This window comes from Thamnophis sirtalis, unplaced genomic scaffold, assembly GCF_051295495.1.
Source record: "Thamnophis sirtalis isolate CommonGarterSnake01/CBP01778 unplaced genomic scaffold, rThaSir2_p1.2 scaffold_5, whole genome shotgun sequence".
NCBI classification, from domain to species: Eukaryota; Metazoa; Chordata; class Lepidosauria; order Squamata; family Natricidae; genus Thamnophis; species Thamnophis sirtalis.
The window spans coordinates 131773586-131786509 of NW_028261385.1; positions in this window are offsets into that span (position 1 = coordinate 131773586).

The following is a 12924-nucleotide window of genomic DNA, read 5'->3' on the forward strand; positions in this document are numbered from 1 at the left end:
GTTGCAAGATGCTAAAGGAAGAGGTGGATTAGGATGACACGATCTAAAATTGTACTTTGCTGCTTGCTGTCTTCTGGTATAGATGAAAATTTGGGAGACTTTGAGAAGTAGGATAGAAAGGATTCAAGATGGAATGACATGGTTTGAGATGTGGGTGGCATGGCTATTTATGGTATGACAAATTTAAGTTTAACATAGATTTTAAAAATGAGCAGCCCGTGGCACGACATAACCGCGAACATCAAAAGCGTGCCGACAACACCGCGGCGCTAAAACCGCGATGTCAAAAGCGCGCCGACAACAGCGCACCGACAGAAGCGCGATTTAACTTAAGGTAAGGTTTAGGGTTAGGGTTAGGGTTAGGGTTAGGGTTAGGGTTAGGGTTAGGGTTAGGGTTAGGGTTAGGGTTAGGGTTAGGGTTAGGGTTAGGGTTAGGGTTAGGGTTAGGGTTAGGGTTAGGGTTAGGGTTAGGGTTAGGGTTAGGGTTAGGGTTAGGGTTAGGGTTAGGGTTAGGGTTAGGGTTAGGGTTAGGGTTAGGGTTAGGTTTAGGGTTAGGTTTAGGGTTAGATTTAGGGTTAGGTTTAGGGTTAGATTTAGGGTTAGGTTTAGGGTTATTTTTAGGGTTATGTTACAGCGTGCTTCTGTCGGCGCGCTGTTGTCGGCGCGCTGTTGTCGCGCAGTTTTGACGGCGCGGTTTTGTCACCGCGCTTTAGTCACACGTGCTTTTGGCGTACGCGCATTTGTGGTGGAACCCAGCAGCCGAATCAGAGGAGGAGGAGGAGGTGTAGGAATCAGGGTCAGCATGAAGGCAACCTGAGATCTTTGAGGGGGGAGAGGAAATGGAGCTTGCAGAGAGAGAGGCAGAGCCTGGGTCATCCATCAGCCCTCAGATGGAGAGTCAACAGCCCCCAGATCTGGAGGGCTGATGAGGAGGAACAGCTGGGTCCAGTGTCTGATGCACGGATGCGCAGAGGGTAGAGGAGAGGAGAGCAGTGGAAATTTGTGGGCTGATCCTTGGGAAGGAAGAGCCACCGCTGCTAGTGAAGCCCCACCCTAGCTCTGGGGATAAAAGGCAGAGGGCAGAGATGAATAGATGTGGCAGACAACTATTCATCTCCCTGTCGGACAGACTTGTTAGCCTGCAGTGAGAGAAAAACTTTTTGCTGGGGCTGCTGGCACTCCTAATAAAGGAATCATTGAGTTAACCTCAGAGCGTTTGTTGTGTTTGGGGAGCTGGGTCAGAATAGGTATAAAGCAAAACTGACTCCAAAATTCCTCTATGGCTGTTACCCCAAGAATCCTTTTTTTCAGAAGAGAAATAATAGTTACTTAGCATGGTTGACCTATCCTGATTTATTGACTTTTTTCAAAGAACTAAATTAAAAACAAGAGAAGGATTGGAAACAGAAGGTCATACTTGTCAATCGTTTGCTTATGTTCAGTTGACGGGAAGATTTAAGTTGGACAAGGAGACTTGATTTTACAAATGGGAAAACTGACTTTGAGTTGGATTTGTCTACTAATGATGAGCATGTTATTGCTAAGATGTGTAAACCTCTGTTGAAAACAAATATGGGAGATGAATATGATTAAAGGGCAAAAAGTGGATATAATATAATGCTTGATCAATGGGAGAATATGTGGAGTAAAGGACTGAAATTTACACTGAATTATCATTTGAAAGAGAAGTTTTATAAGATGATGTGCTGTTTCAAAAGACAAATTCATTTGGAACAGCTTACATCAGTGTTTCTCAACCTTGGCGACTTTCAGTCCTTTGGACTTCAACTCCCAGAATCCCCCAGCCAGCATAGCTGGCTGGGGGAATTCTGAGAGTTGAAGTCCACAGGACTGAAAGTCACCAACGTTGAGAAACACTGGCTTACATCCTGCGGTGATACCTGCATCAAACAACATCTACCCATCCTTGATCTTTAGGAAACACTGGTTAGGTGGACAAAAATGCCAAATCCAGAAATGCCACAGTTGCTAATTGTGCAACCAACCATCTTCGTCACCTTCATCGTCATCATGATAACACATCTTGAAATGTTTGGCAATCATATTTGGAATATAGTATAGAAATGCGGACAATGAAGTTATTCTGATTCTGATCTGTAAGAGACAAAAGGTAAAATGGACTGTGGCTAGAAAGCAATAGGAGACCTAATGTACAAATGTTGGTATTCATCTGATAGTCTTATCCTAATTTATATATATTTTCTTTTCAAAAGAACTGTTTTTCTTAAATGTGACATTTTCTGCAAAATCACTTATTTCTCTCTCTCTCTCTCCCTCCCTCCCTCCCCCTCCCCCCTCTCAGTGATGATTTACAACCAGTTCAGTGATCCAATGCTTTGTGCACGCTCCATGCATGTCAGCAGTTTTAACAAAACTTCCATATTATTCGGGGAGTAACCCAGCTGCTGTGCAAATCAGCTAAGAAGATATGAGTAAGTAAAGCGAAGGGCTGGTGGGTGGGCCAAACTGATTGTCAGAGCGAACCGTGCTGCTCCCAACTGATTGTCGGAGCTACCGGTTCGCCCGAATCAGTCCAAACCGGCTGAATCTCCCCTGCCCCCCCCACCCGTCTGTCTCTTGGTCTGCATGTGTAAATTATGCTTTAAAAATAAAAGGAGAAATCTCATTTGGCCACATACTGTTGGAAGCCTGAAACTACTGCCCAAGCCTCTCTATTTAAACTTAAAAATCAGATTGTGAGGACCCATCTTGGCAGCAAAAGTGATTTCAGTAAAACAAGGCAGAGAAGGTCAAGGAAACATCTTAGTAATCAATCATGCCAATGACGAAAATCCTCTGAGTTCACAGTCAGGACAAGAAAAAGTAGGAATTAAGCAATCAACCACATTGGGAGATGCAAAATGGTGAAGCAATGGAATCCCCTGTGTGTTACCTGTCTAACAAAACTACCGAATTCCCTTATTCCAAAGCCTGAGATAACTATGGGACAATCTCCCAATGAAACATTACAAAACATCTGGTCAAAATTTGGCCTATGTCACAAAGAGCTGTCCATATACTTTACATTTACATTTTACATTTTATTGGTTTTGTATGCCGCCCACTCCCGAAGGACTCGGGACGGCTTACAATAAAAAGGGAAGGGGGATAAATAAGACAAACAACAATTTAAAATACAACAACAGTCACAATTAAAGTGGGGCTGGATACTTCAGCAGCCCCAGGCCTGCCGGAACAGCCAGGACTTAGTAGCTTTATGGAAGGCCGGGAGGGTGGTAAGGGTCCGGATCTCAATGGGGAGGTCGTTCCAGAGGGCCGGAGCTGCAACAGAGAAGGCCTTCCCCCAGGGGGTTGCCAGCCAGCATTGGCTGGCAGATGGAATCCGGAGAAGGCCAAGTCTGTGCGATCGAATCGGTCTTTGGGAGGTAATTGGCAGGAGGAGGTCTCTCAGGTAACCAGATCCGATGCCATGCAGGGCTTTAAAAGTAATGACTAGCACCTTGAAGCATGTCCGGAGACCAATGGGCAGCCAGTGCAGCTCACGGAGGACAGGTGTAACGTGGGTGTACCTAGGTGCACCCACAATCGCTTGCGCGGCTGCATTCTGGACTAACTGAAGTCTTCGAACACTCTTCAAAGGTAGCCCCATGTAGAGCACATTACAGTAATCCAGCCTTGAGGTGATGGCCTCCCGGTCCAGGTAGGGTTGCAATTGGTGCACCAGGAGAACCTGGGCAAAGGTCCCCCTGGTCACAGCCGACAAGTGATGTTCTAACATCAGCTGTGGATCCAGAAGGACTCCCAAATTGCGAACCCTCTCTGAGGGGCGTATGATTTCACCCCCCCAGGCTAAGGGATGGAATAGCTGGACCATTTTTGGGAGGGAGCATCAATAGCCACTCGGTCTTGTTGGGATTGAGTGCAAGCTTGTTCGTTCCCATCCAGACCCTTACAACCTCCAGGCACTGGCACATCACTTCTACTGCTTCACTGAGTTGGCACGGGGCAGACAGATACAGTTGCGTGTTGTCTGCATATTGGTGGTATTTAATCCCGTGCCATCGTATGATCTCACCCAGGGGCTTCATGTAGATGTTAAATAGGAGGGGGGACAGGACCGAACCCTGCGGCACCCCATAGTTGAGGGGCTTAGGGGTCGACCTCTGCCCTCCGACCAACACCGACTGCGACCTGTCCGAGAGGTAGGAGGAGAACCCGTATTGCCACGAAATAGGACCTGATAAAGGCTCTCATCAGTGCTCGGTCTGATTCAGAGTTACTGGCCCTCTAGCAGCACTCTAGGTGTCTCTTTTGGCACTTCATCTCCCGGAGTTCCTCGGTAAACCAAGCCCTCCTGGGTCCGCAACCTCGGAGAGGCTGCAAAGGCGCAATCCGGTTTAGAGCCCCCACCGCTGCTGTATCCAGGCAGCGACTAAGGACTCCGCCGGCCTGTGGACGAGAGCATCAGGTATTTCTCCAAGCGCTGTCTGAAATCCCATAGGGTCCATCAGGCGCCTGGGGCAGAACCACCTAATTGGTTCCCCTCCCTACAGTGGGGGATTGGTTTCCGAAAGTCAAGCCTCAGTAGGGAGTGATCAGACCATGACAAGGGCAAGATCTCAATGCCCTTCAAATCTAGATCTTTAGAGGAGGAGGAGGAGGAGGAGGAGGAGGAGGAGGAGAAGGAGGAGGAGGATTGGCAATCTTAGCTATTTTCCAGGGCTGGTTGATGAGTTCAGGTCCATCCCTCCCCCCAATGTTTTTGCTTACAGCAAGGTATTTAACAGAATAACAGAGTTGGAAGAGACTTGAGGGTCTTCTATCAAAACCTCCTGCTCAGGCAGGAAACCCTATACCATTTCAGACAAATGGTTCTCCAATCTCTTCTTTTAAAAAACCTCTAGTGTTCAAGTACCCACAACCTCTGGACTCAAGTTGTTCCACTGATTGTTCTAACTGTCAGGAAATTTCTCCTTACTTCTAGGTTGCTTCTCTCCTTTGCTTAGTTTCCATCCATTGCTTCTTGTCCTGCCCTCAGGTGCTTTGGAGAATAGCTTGACCCTCTCTTCTTTGTGGCAGCCCCTTAGATAACTGTTCTGACCCCCCCCCCTCGTCCCACACCAACACACTCCGAGCTAAAGATAGGTTATGGCATTTAATTAACAGACAGACAGGTCCTTGGCAGCAAACTGGCACAGACAAGCTTGGGCAGCAATAAACACAGATAAGGCTTGGCAGCAATCCAGCCTACCAAGCTCACAATAATGTTCTCCGACATTAATTCCTGCATTGACTTCTGCAAGAGGGGCGTGTGCACAAGCAGTCTTTTTATAGTCTGGAGAGGAGCCTAATGACCACCAGCTGAGTGCAATTACCTCCTGTAACTGCAACTGTTCCTTACACCTATTAGCTCTTAGGTGCTGCGGATCCAGGAACAACTCACTGCTGGCGTCCCGCTCACTCTCCCTTGTCTCCTCCCCACTGGTCCAAGGCTCAGGCGCCTCCTGGTAGCCAACCAGCCTCTCTGCGCTCTGCTCGGAGTCGGAACCCTGTCCAGGGTCCTCCACATCCTCCAAAGCCGACTCATGGAGCCCCTCGCTGTCGGAGTCTGGTGGCAGCTCCAACGGCTCCTGCTGGGCCACAACAGATAACACTGCTATCCTGTCACCCCTAGTCCTTCTTTTCATTAAACTAGATATACCCAATTCCTTCAGTTCTTACTTGGAGGCTGCTGTGCCTCACATTTCCCACCACTGACCTACAGAACTACGGAACTGATAGGATTCAAGGGCAAGCATCTTGTTTGGTTGCTTGGCAACTGTAGGATGCAACATCTGGCTCAAAAAAGCAGGTAAGAGTTAGCAGAGAAGGCAGCTGTGCACATGTTGCTAGGCAAAGTGGTGATGTGGGGGGGTGTCTTTCCTTGAGAAAACTACAAGCAGAACTGCAGAACAGAGCAGGTGTTGCTTTTTAATTTGAAGTGTGTTTTATATCACAATGTAGTACAAGACCTAATTTCCTCACTGCAATAAATCTCTGAAGAAGATTGAGCTAAGAGAGAAGGACTGGGCCACCACGAGTCAGTGCCTTCAACAGCTGGGGGAAGAGTTGAATCTGCATCTCTGGTTTCACCGCGTTCCTGGATGTGCAGGACAAAACCACTTTCATTAATGCAAATTCCCATAATTGTTCTCTCTCACACCCACCTCTGGGATCCCTGCTGCAGAAACCAAGGCACCTCTCCTCTTTTTCTGCTGAACCACAAAAACAGTTTTCTTATCTATTTCATTTTCTTTCCCTTGCAGCAAAATACTGATACAATGAGATGATGTGTGTGATAGCTATGTTTTTACTCTCTTATTTGGGGCAGTTTTCTCTTGGCTGCTTGGAGGGATCGTTGGTCAACATCGGGGAAGTGAAGATGGGCCATGCGTCAGCCCCCAAAAGATCATTCTGATGAAAGTGGGGTAAAGACACTGACCTTACGTTCTTTCAATCCTGTCTTGACATAACTCAATCAACCAATCAACCAGAACAGAGCTGGAAAGGATCTTTGAGGTCTTCTAATCCAGCCCTTTGCTCAAGCAGGAGACCCTACTCCATTTCGGACATGTGACTGTCCAGTCTCTTCTTTAAAAACCCCAGTGATGAAGCACCCACAACTTCTGAAGGCAAGCTCCAAAGAACCTTTGGAGGTCTCCTTCCCAAACCTTCTTATCCATATAAAAAACAGGACAAGCTCATCTTCCCGTGAGGAACATCAATCTCAACAGAATGAGGGGTTCTCTCAAATCTGCGATTGGCCGAAAGCAAAAGCAGCAGGATGGCACTCTCCTCGTCCCCATTGTGGATGACCACCAGGCCATTTGTGCCCCAAATCTCAGCCTGCAACCAGATCAGAAAGCATCCAAACAACCCTTCTCCTCCGAGGAGGTCTGGGGACTCAGCCGATCCAGCAACCAGGAAGCGTTGGCCTTTATCCCAACTGGCAGCTGCTCCACAACACCATTTCTGGTCCACAATAAGGCCGCTCAGGTCAGCCCAATTCCACTACATCATTTCCTGGTGGGTATTTCTTTCCCCCCCACACACACCAGTCAGTACAGGTAGTCCTCAACTTATGACCACAATTGAGCCCAAGATTTCTGTTGTTAAGTGAGACATTGGTTAAGTGAATTTTATCACCTTCTTGCCTCAGTGGTAAAGTGAATCACTGCGGTTATTAAATTAGTGACACGGTTGTTAAGTGAATCTGGCTTCCCCATTGACTTTGCTTGTCAGAAGGCCGCAAAAGGTGATCACATGACCCCGGGACACAGCAATGGTCATAAATATAAACCGGTTGGCAAGCATCTTGATTTTGATCACATGATCATGGGGATGGTATGAAGGTGGTAACTGTGAAAAACAGTCATAAGTCACTTTTTTTCAGTGCCATTATAAATTTGAATGGTCACTAAATGAACTGTTGTAAGTCGAGGACTACCTGTATACTGTTCTGTCCCCCCTTCCTCGCTCGTTAACAGACGACAGGCAAACAAACTTAAAAGGAACTCTCTTTATCAGTTCTCGGCTCAGACTGCCTGCGAGCCCAAAAATAACATAAATAAAGTCTCTGACGAGATAACAGAATACCAAACAAAAACTCTTACAAAGCAATGCACTTCTCCAAGTGTATCTCACATAAACCACGACCGATGATCAATCAATGTTGAACGAACCAAGGAACGTTGACTCCTGCAACCAGGGCGTGGCACCATCCATCCTTTTATCACCAGAATACGCCACTAATGAGCCCCAGCTGCATTGGTAATCTTGCATCCTGAAAAGATTCACAGAAGATGTCTGCTGAGTCACAACAGTATATTTAGCTATCCTTATCTCTTTCTCTACTTTCACACGGCAGTTGGACACACATTCTTACATTGTTTTTCTGGCTGGTGTTGGCTTTGAGCAAAATCAACAGAAGTTGGCACTAGAACATCTCCCTTCTTGGAGAGACCAATTCTCCGAAGACAATCAACCAGCCCAGAAGGGGGAAAGACTCCAGCACCTTTCCACCAGTAATCAGCACTCAGATGAGCATAGATTAATTCCAAGGTTAACTTCAGACCAACAATCAAATAAGCAACACCCCAATCAGGAAACTGCCAAAGAGCCATCAGTAAACAGCCCAGCCAAAGAATCTCTAAGACCGCCCCCACCCACACATAGGCAAGAAACCAGAATGTAAACTGACAGCAAACTACACTCCTTACTAGCACTGATGCTGTTACCTAGTTTGGGGAATGAAATGTCTGCAAGAAAACAAGCAAGCTCAGAGAGCACCAAGCCAGCTCATAGCTGTTTGGACAATTCTCCTTTGCTGCTATCCTTCCTCCACGAAGCGTCCTTGATGCTTTGATTTTACTACCAATGCATCAATCTGGGAATCTAATTTTCCACGGAATTGCATGCCAGTCAGCCATCAACCGTGACATTCACCTCTATCGCTCTGAACTAATTACTTATTGAATTCAGCCTTTCCTCAAAGGCCTATCACAAACATGTGAAATTGTGTGAAAGGTACACACAGAGAGTATTGTCGCAAATATCTTTTGCCACTAGTTATATGAAAGCCGCAGCTGGAGCCAATTGCTTTCTTTTCTATCACAATCGATTCTTTCACGTATCCTCGCTCGCAGTTCTGTGCCACTCTCTCAGGTACAGGCAATATAGATTGGGAGTTTAATAAAAGCCGGGCAATTACATGAAACAACATTCAAGCCACTTTTTTTTCCCTTAGAAAATGGAGCACTGGATTGTGCAAGTACAATCACGATTTAATGGCACACTCCCTCCACTTAAAACTTATGTGCAAATCAAATTACGGCTATATAAAAGGCTGCTCTCCAAACTTCCCTTCTGCATTGCCAGTGACAGGCAGGGATTTTAAAACCTGGCAGAATGCAAGTAATGAAACCTTACTGACGATTCAATCCCTCCTATTAGTTGGAGGAACTGGAGGTGCCTTGTCTCCTAAGAGAAGGAAAAGCAGAGCATGTAATTTTGCTGGAGTCTGCTTCAAAGAAATGTCATCCCCCCACGCCTAGATTTGAACATCCTTAATGAATAGAATAGAATAGAATAGAATAGAATAGAATAGAATATTCTTTATTGGCCAGGTGTGACACAAGGAATTTGTCTTTGGTGCTTATGCTCTCAGGGTACATAAAGAAAAATAAAATAGAATACATTCATCAAGAATCATAAGATACAACACTTAGTGATAGTCATAGGTTACTAATAAGCAATCAAATCATACTAGGAAACAAATAAAACAATATAAATCGTAGAGATACAAGCAACATGGTTATAGTCATAAGTGGGAGGAAATAGGTAATAGGAATGATGAGAAGAATAATAGGAATACAGTCTTAGTAAATAATTTGACAGCATGGTGAGAATTAGTTGTTTAGCAGAGTGATGGCATTCAGGGATAAACTGACGTTGTATCTAGTTGTTCTGGTGTGCAGTGCCCTATAGCATCGTTTTGAAGGCAGAAGTTAAAACAATTTATTTCCAGGATATGAGGGGTCCATACTAGATATTTTCACACTCCTCTTGAAGGACTGTGCAGTATACAGGTCATCAATGGAAGGCAGATTGGCAGCAATTCTAATTATCCTCTGAAGTATATGTCTGTCTTGTTTGGTTGTAGAGCCATACCAGACATGATAGAGGTGCAGATGACTCAATAATTCCTCTGTAAAACTGTAAAACTGAATAAGCAGCTGCTTGGGCAGTTTGAGCTTTCTGAGTTGGTGCAGAAAGAACATTCTTTGTTGTGCCTTTTTGTTGACATTTTTGATGTTAGGTGTCCATTTTAAGTCTTGACATATGATAGAACCTAGAAACTTGAAAGTTCTCTACTGTTGATACTGTGGCAATAGACATGCAAAATGGGTCTTTCAGACATCACACAGCAAATTCATGATTAGCTTACAGTTCTTGGGCTTAAACATTCAGGGAGAACTATTGCCCATTACTTTATCCAAAACAAGATGGATACAAATTACCAGAAATCTAAAATCATGCATCTTGCTAAGATAGCCAACACCTAGATAACTGAGAAGAAAAAGATTGAACAGGTGCAATCTGTTAAATATCTAGTAGTAGTATTTTATGATGGAGGACCTGGAAAAGCTATGGTGAATATATTAAGCAAGTGGCGTCAAAATCTACATAGACGAACTTTTTTTACGCCAAAGATGGTGAATTGATACCTCTTTCACTAAAGCTTTTTGAATCTAAAACACCAGTCCAAATACTCTATGTAATCTGCGTTGACCCATGTATGAAGGAAAAACATCCTAGAGACAACACTGTACAAGTAAGATTTTACTAGGTCACAGGCCAACCCCAATCCAATGCTCAGGTTTGTTGCGAGACACCCAAAATAGAACATATTGCATGGAAAGTATCAGTGATATACTAGTTTTTTTTTCTTTCTCACTGCCTTACTATTGCTAGTCTTAGCCGATAAATTATATTTCACTATAGATGGAAATCAGTAAAGCAGACTTGCCTATAGTTGATGCTACCAAGATTTAGTGATATTGAATGTCCTTCTGAAGTCATTCTGGATGCTATTTGGGAGCCTGACACTCGGACTCTCAAAGCTCCAGATGTACACTAGATCCAGGCTCTTGGGAACCTGATTGATTGATTGATTGATTTGATTGATTGATTGATTTAATTTGTATGCCGCCCACTCTCAAAGATTTCATTTCATTTATTTCATTTATTATATTTGTATGCCACCCTATCCCGAGGGACTCAGGGCGGAGACTCAGGGCGGCTTACAATAAAAAGGAAAGGAAGGACATACAAAAACAAGACAACATTAAAAGAGCACAACATTCACAACTGAGGGTGGGGCTGGAGAATTTCAACAGCCCCAGGCCTGCCAGAACAGCCAGGTCTTGGTCACTTTGTGGAAGGCCGGAAGGGTGGTGAGGGTCCGGATCTCAACGGGGAGATCGTTCCAGAGGGCCGGAGCAGCAACAGAGAAGGCCCTCCCCCAGGGAGTCGCCAGCCAACATTGACCGGCAGATGGAATCCGGAGGAGGCCTAATCTGTGCGATCTTATAGGCCTCAGGGAGGTAATTGGCAGGAGGCGGTCTCTCAAGTAGCCAGGTCCAACCTGCAAGGTATTTGTATAACTTTATGTCCTTGAGTTTGTGGAAATGATTTTTCGGGGGCAAGGATTACATCCTTCCATGTCCACTCTTATTTGACAGGTGTGCTAATATTCTCCTATCTCAGCACATTTGCACTTGTGACTCCAGGAAAATCAATATCATTCAACAAGTCCTTTTTAGTGTAACACTTATAATGATCTTCATAAAGGCATCATAACCCTCTTTTAATAAGTGCAGCTGGGAGAATGGATGGTTTTATACCCATTTTTTTATCCTTCAGAGTCAAATTGTGAAACCGCCTGCACGGCAGCTAAATTTATTCTTGTAGCAGTTAAAACAAGGCAAGCTGTAACATCAAACATCACCTGGCAGTCTTTCTCTTTCCTTTCCTTTTAATTTTTTTGAGTTTCTTTGAGTGTTTCTAATGCTAATCTTTCATCAGGTATCAGATTTGGAGTATATCATGAAAGACAGCATGTATTATTTAATATTCAAATATACTGGCTGGAATGTTTGGCAAACTCCACTTAAAAGCATATAGACAAAAACATCCTGATAAGATTTGAAGTTGGCAAATAGTGAGGACAATGGAGAAAAAGTGTAGGCTGATTTAAAATGAATTCAAGGTACTAATTATGGCCTTTAAAGTGCTCCATAGCTTAGGCCCAGGGTACCTGCGAGACCACCTACTGCCACCAGTAGCCTCCCATCGTCCAGTGCAATCCCACAGAGTTGGCCTCCTCAGGGTACCGTCGGCCAGACAGTGTTGGCTAGCGACCCCCAGGGGGAGAGCCTTCTCTGTGGGAGCGCCTTCCCTCTGGAATGAACTGCCCCCGGAGCTTTGTATAATCCCTGACCTCCGGTCCTTCCGACACGTCCTAAAAAGTTGGCTTTTCCAGCAAGCCAGCCTGGCCTGAACAAAACAAAATAACTTATTGACCACTGTTAATTTTAATTCGAATTTTTTAAAAAAAAATGTATTCTCAATTTTAATTGGGTTTGGGATATTCCATTTTTTTTAAACTTTTGTATTATGTGTTTCTTTTAATTGTTGTACGCCGCCCTGAGTCCTTGGAGAAGGGCGGCATATAAATCTAATAAATCTCAATCTCAATTGGGAATAATTAGCAAATGGAAAGTAAGAAATATGGCAAATCACTTGGTTTTTAGTAACAGCCCCTGCTTATAGCAATAGCACTTAGACTTAAATGTCACTTCATAGTGCTTTTACAGCCCTCTCTAAGCGGTTTACAGAGTCAGGATATTGCGCCCAACAATTTGGGTCCTCATTTTACCAATCTCGGAAGGATGGAAGGATGAGTCAACCTTGAGCCTGGTGAGATTCGAACTGCCAAATTTCAGGCAGCTGGCAATACTGCACTCCGCCACCGAGGCTTATCCCGAATCATACTGTCATATCACAAACTGAGACGTTACTGAAGCTTCCTCTCCAGCAGGACTGCAATGTCTCCAACTGCCTTGAACTGCTGTGTGAACAGAACAGATGGAGTTCCTAAAATGAATGGAGTTTGGGGATTTGTCAACAACTCAGGACATAGGTTGAAACGTCCTTTGGAGTAGAGAGAAAAGAGATATTAAAGTCCTTTAGGATGCTTCTGCTTCACTGGTTGTTTCTCAGGATGATCCAGGATAGCCTTCTTCAACCGGGTAACCATCTGTCAGGCCCAAGGAGACCACACAGCAAAATCCAATTGAGTTTAATCTTTTATTTGCTTACTCCTAACGGGCAGAATCTTGC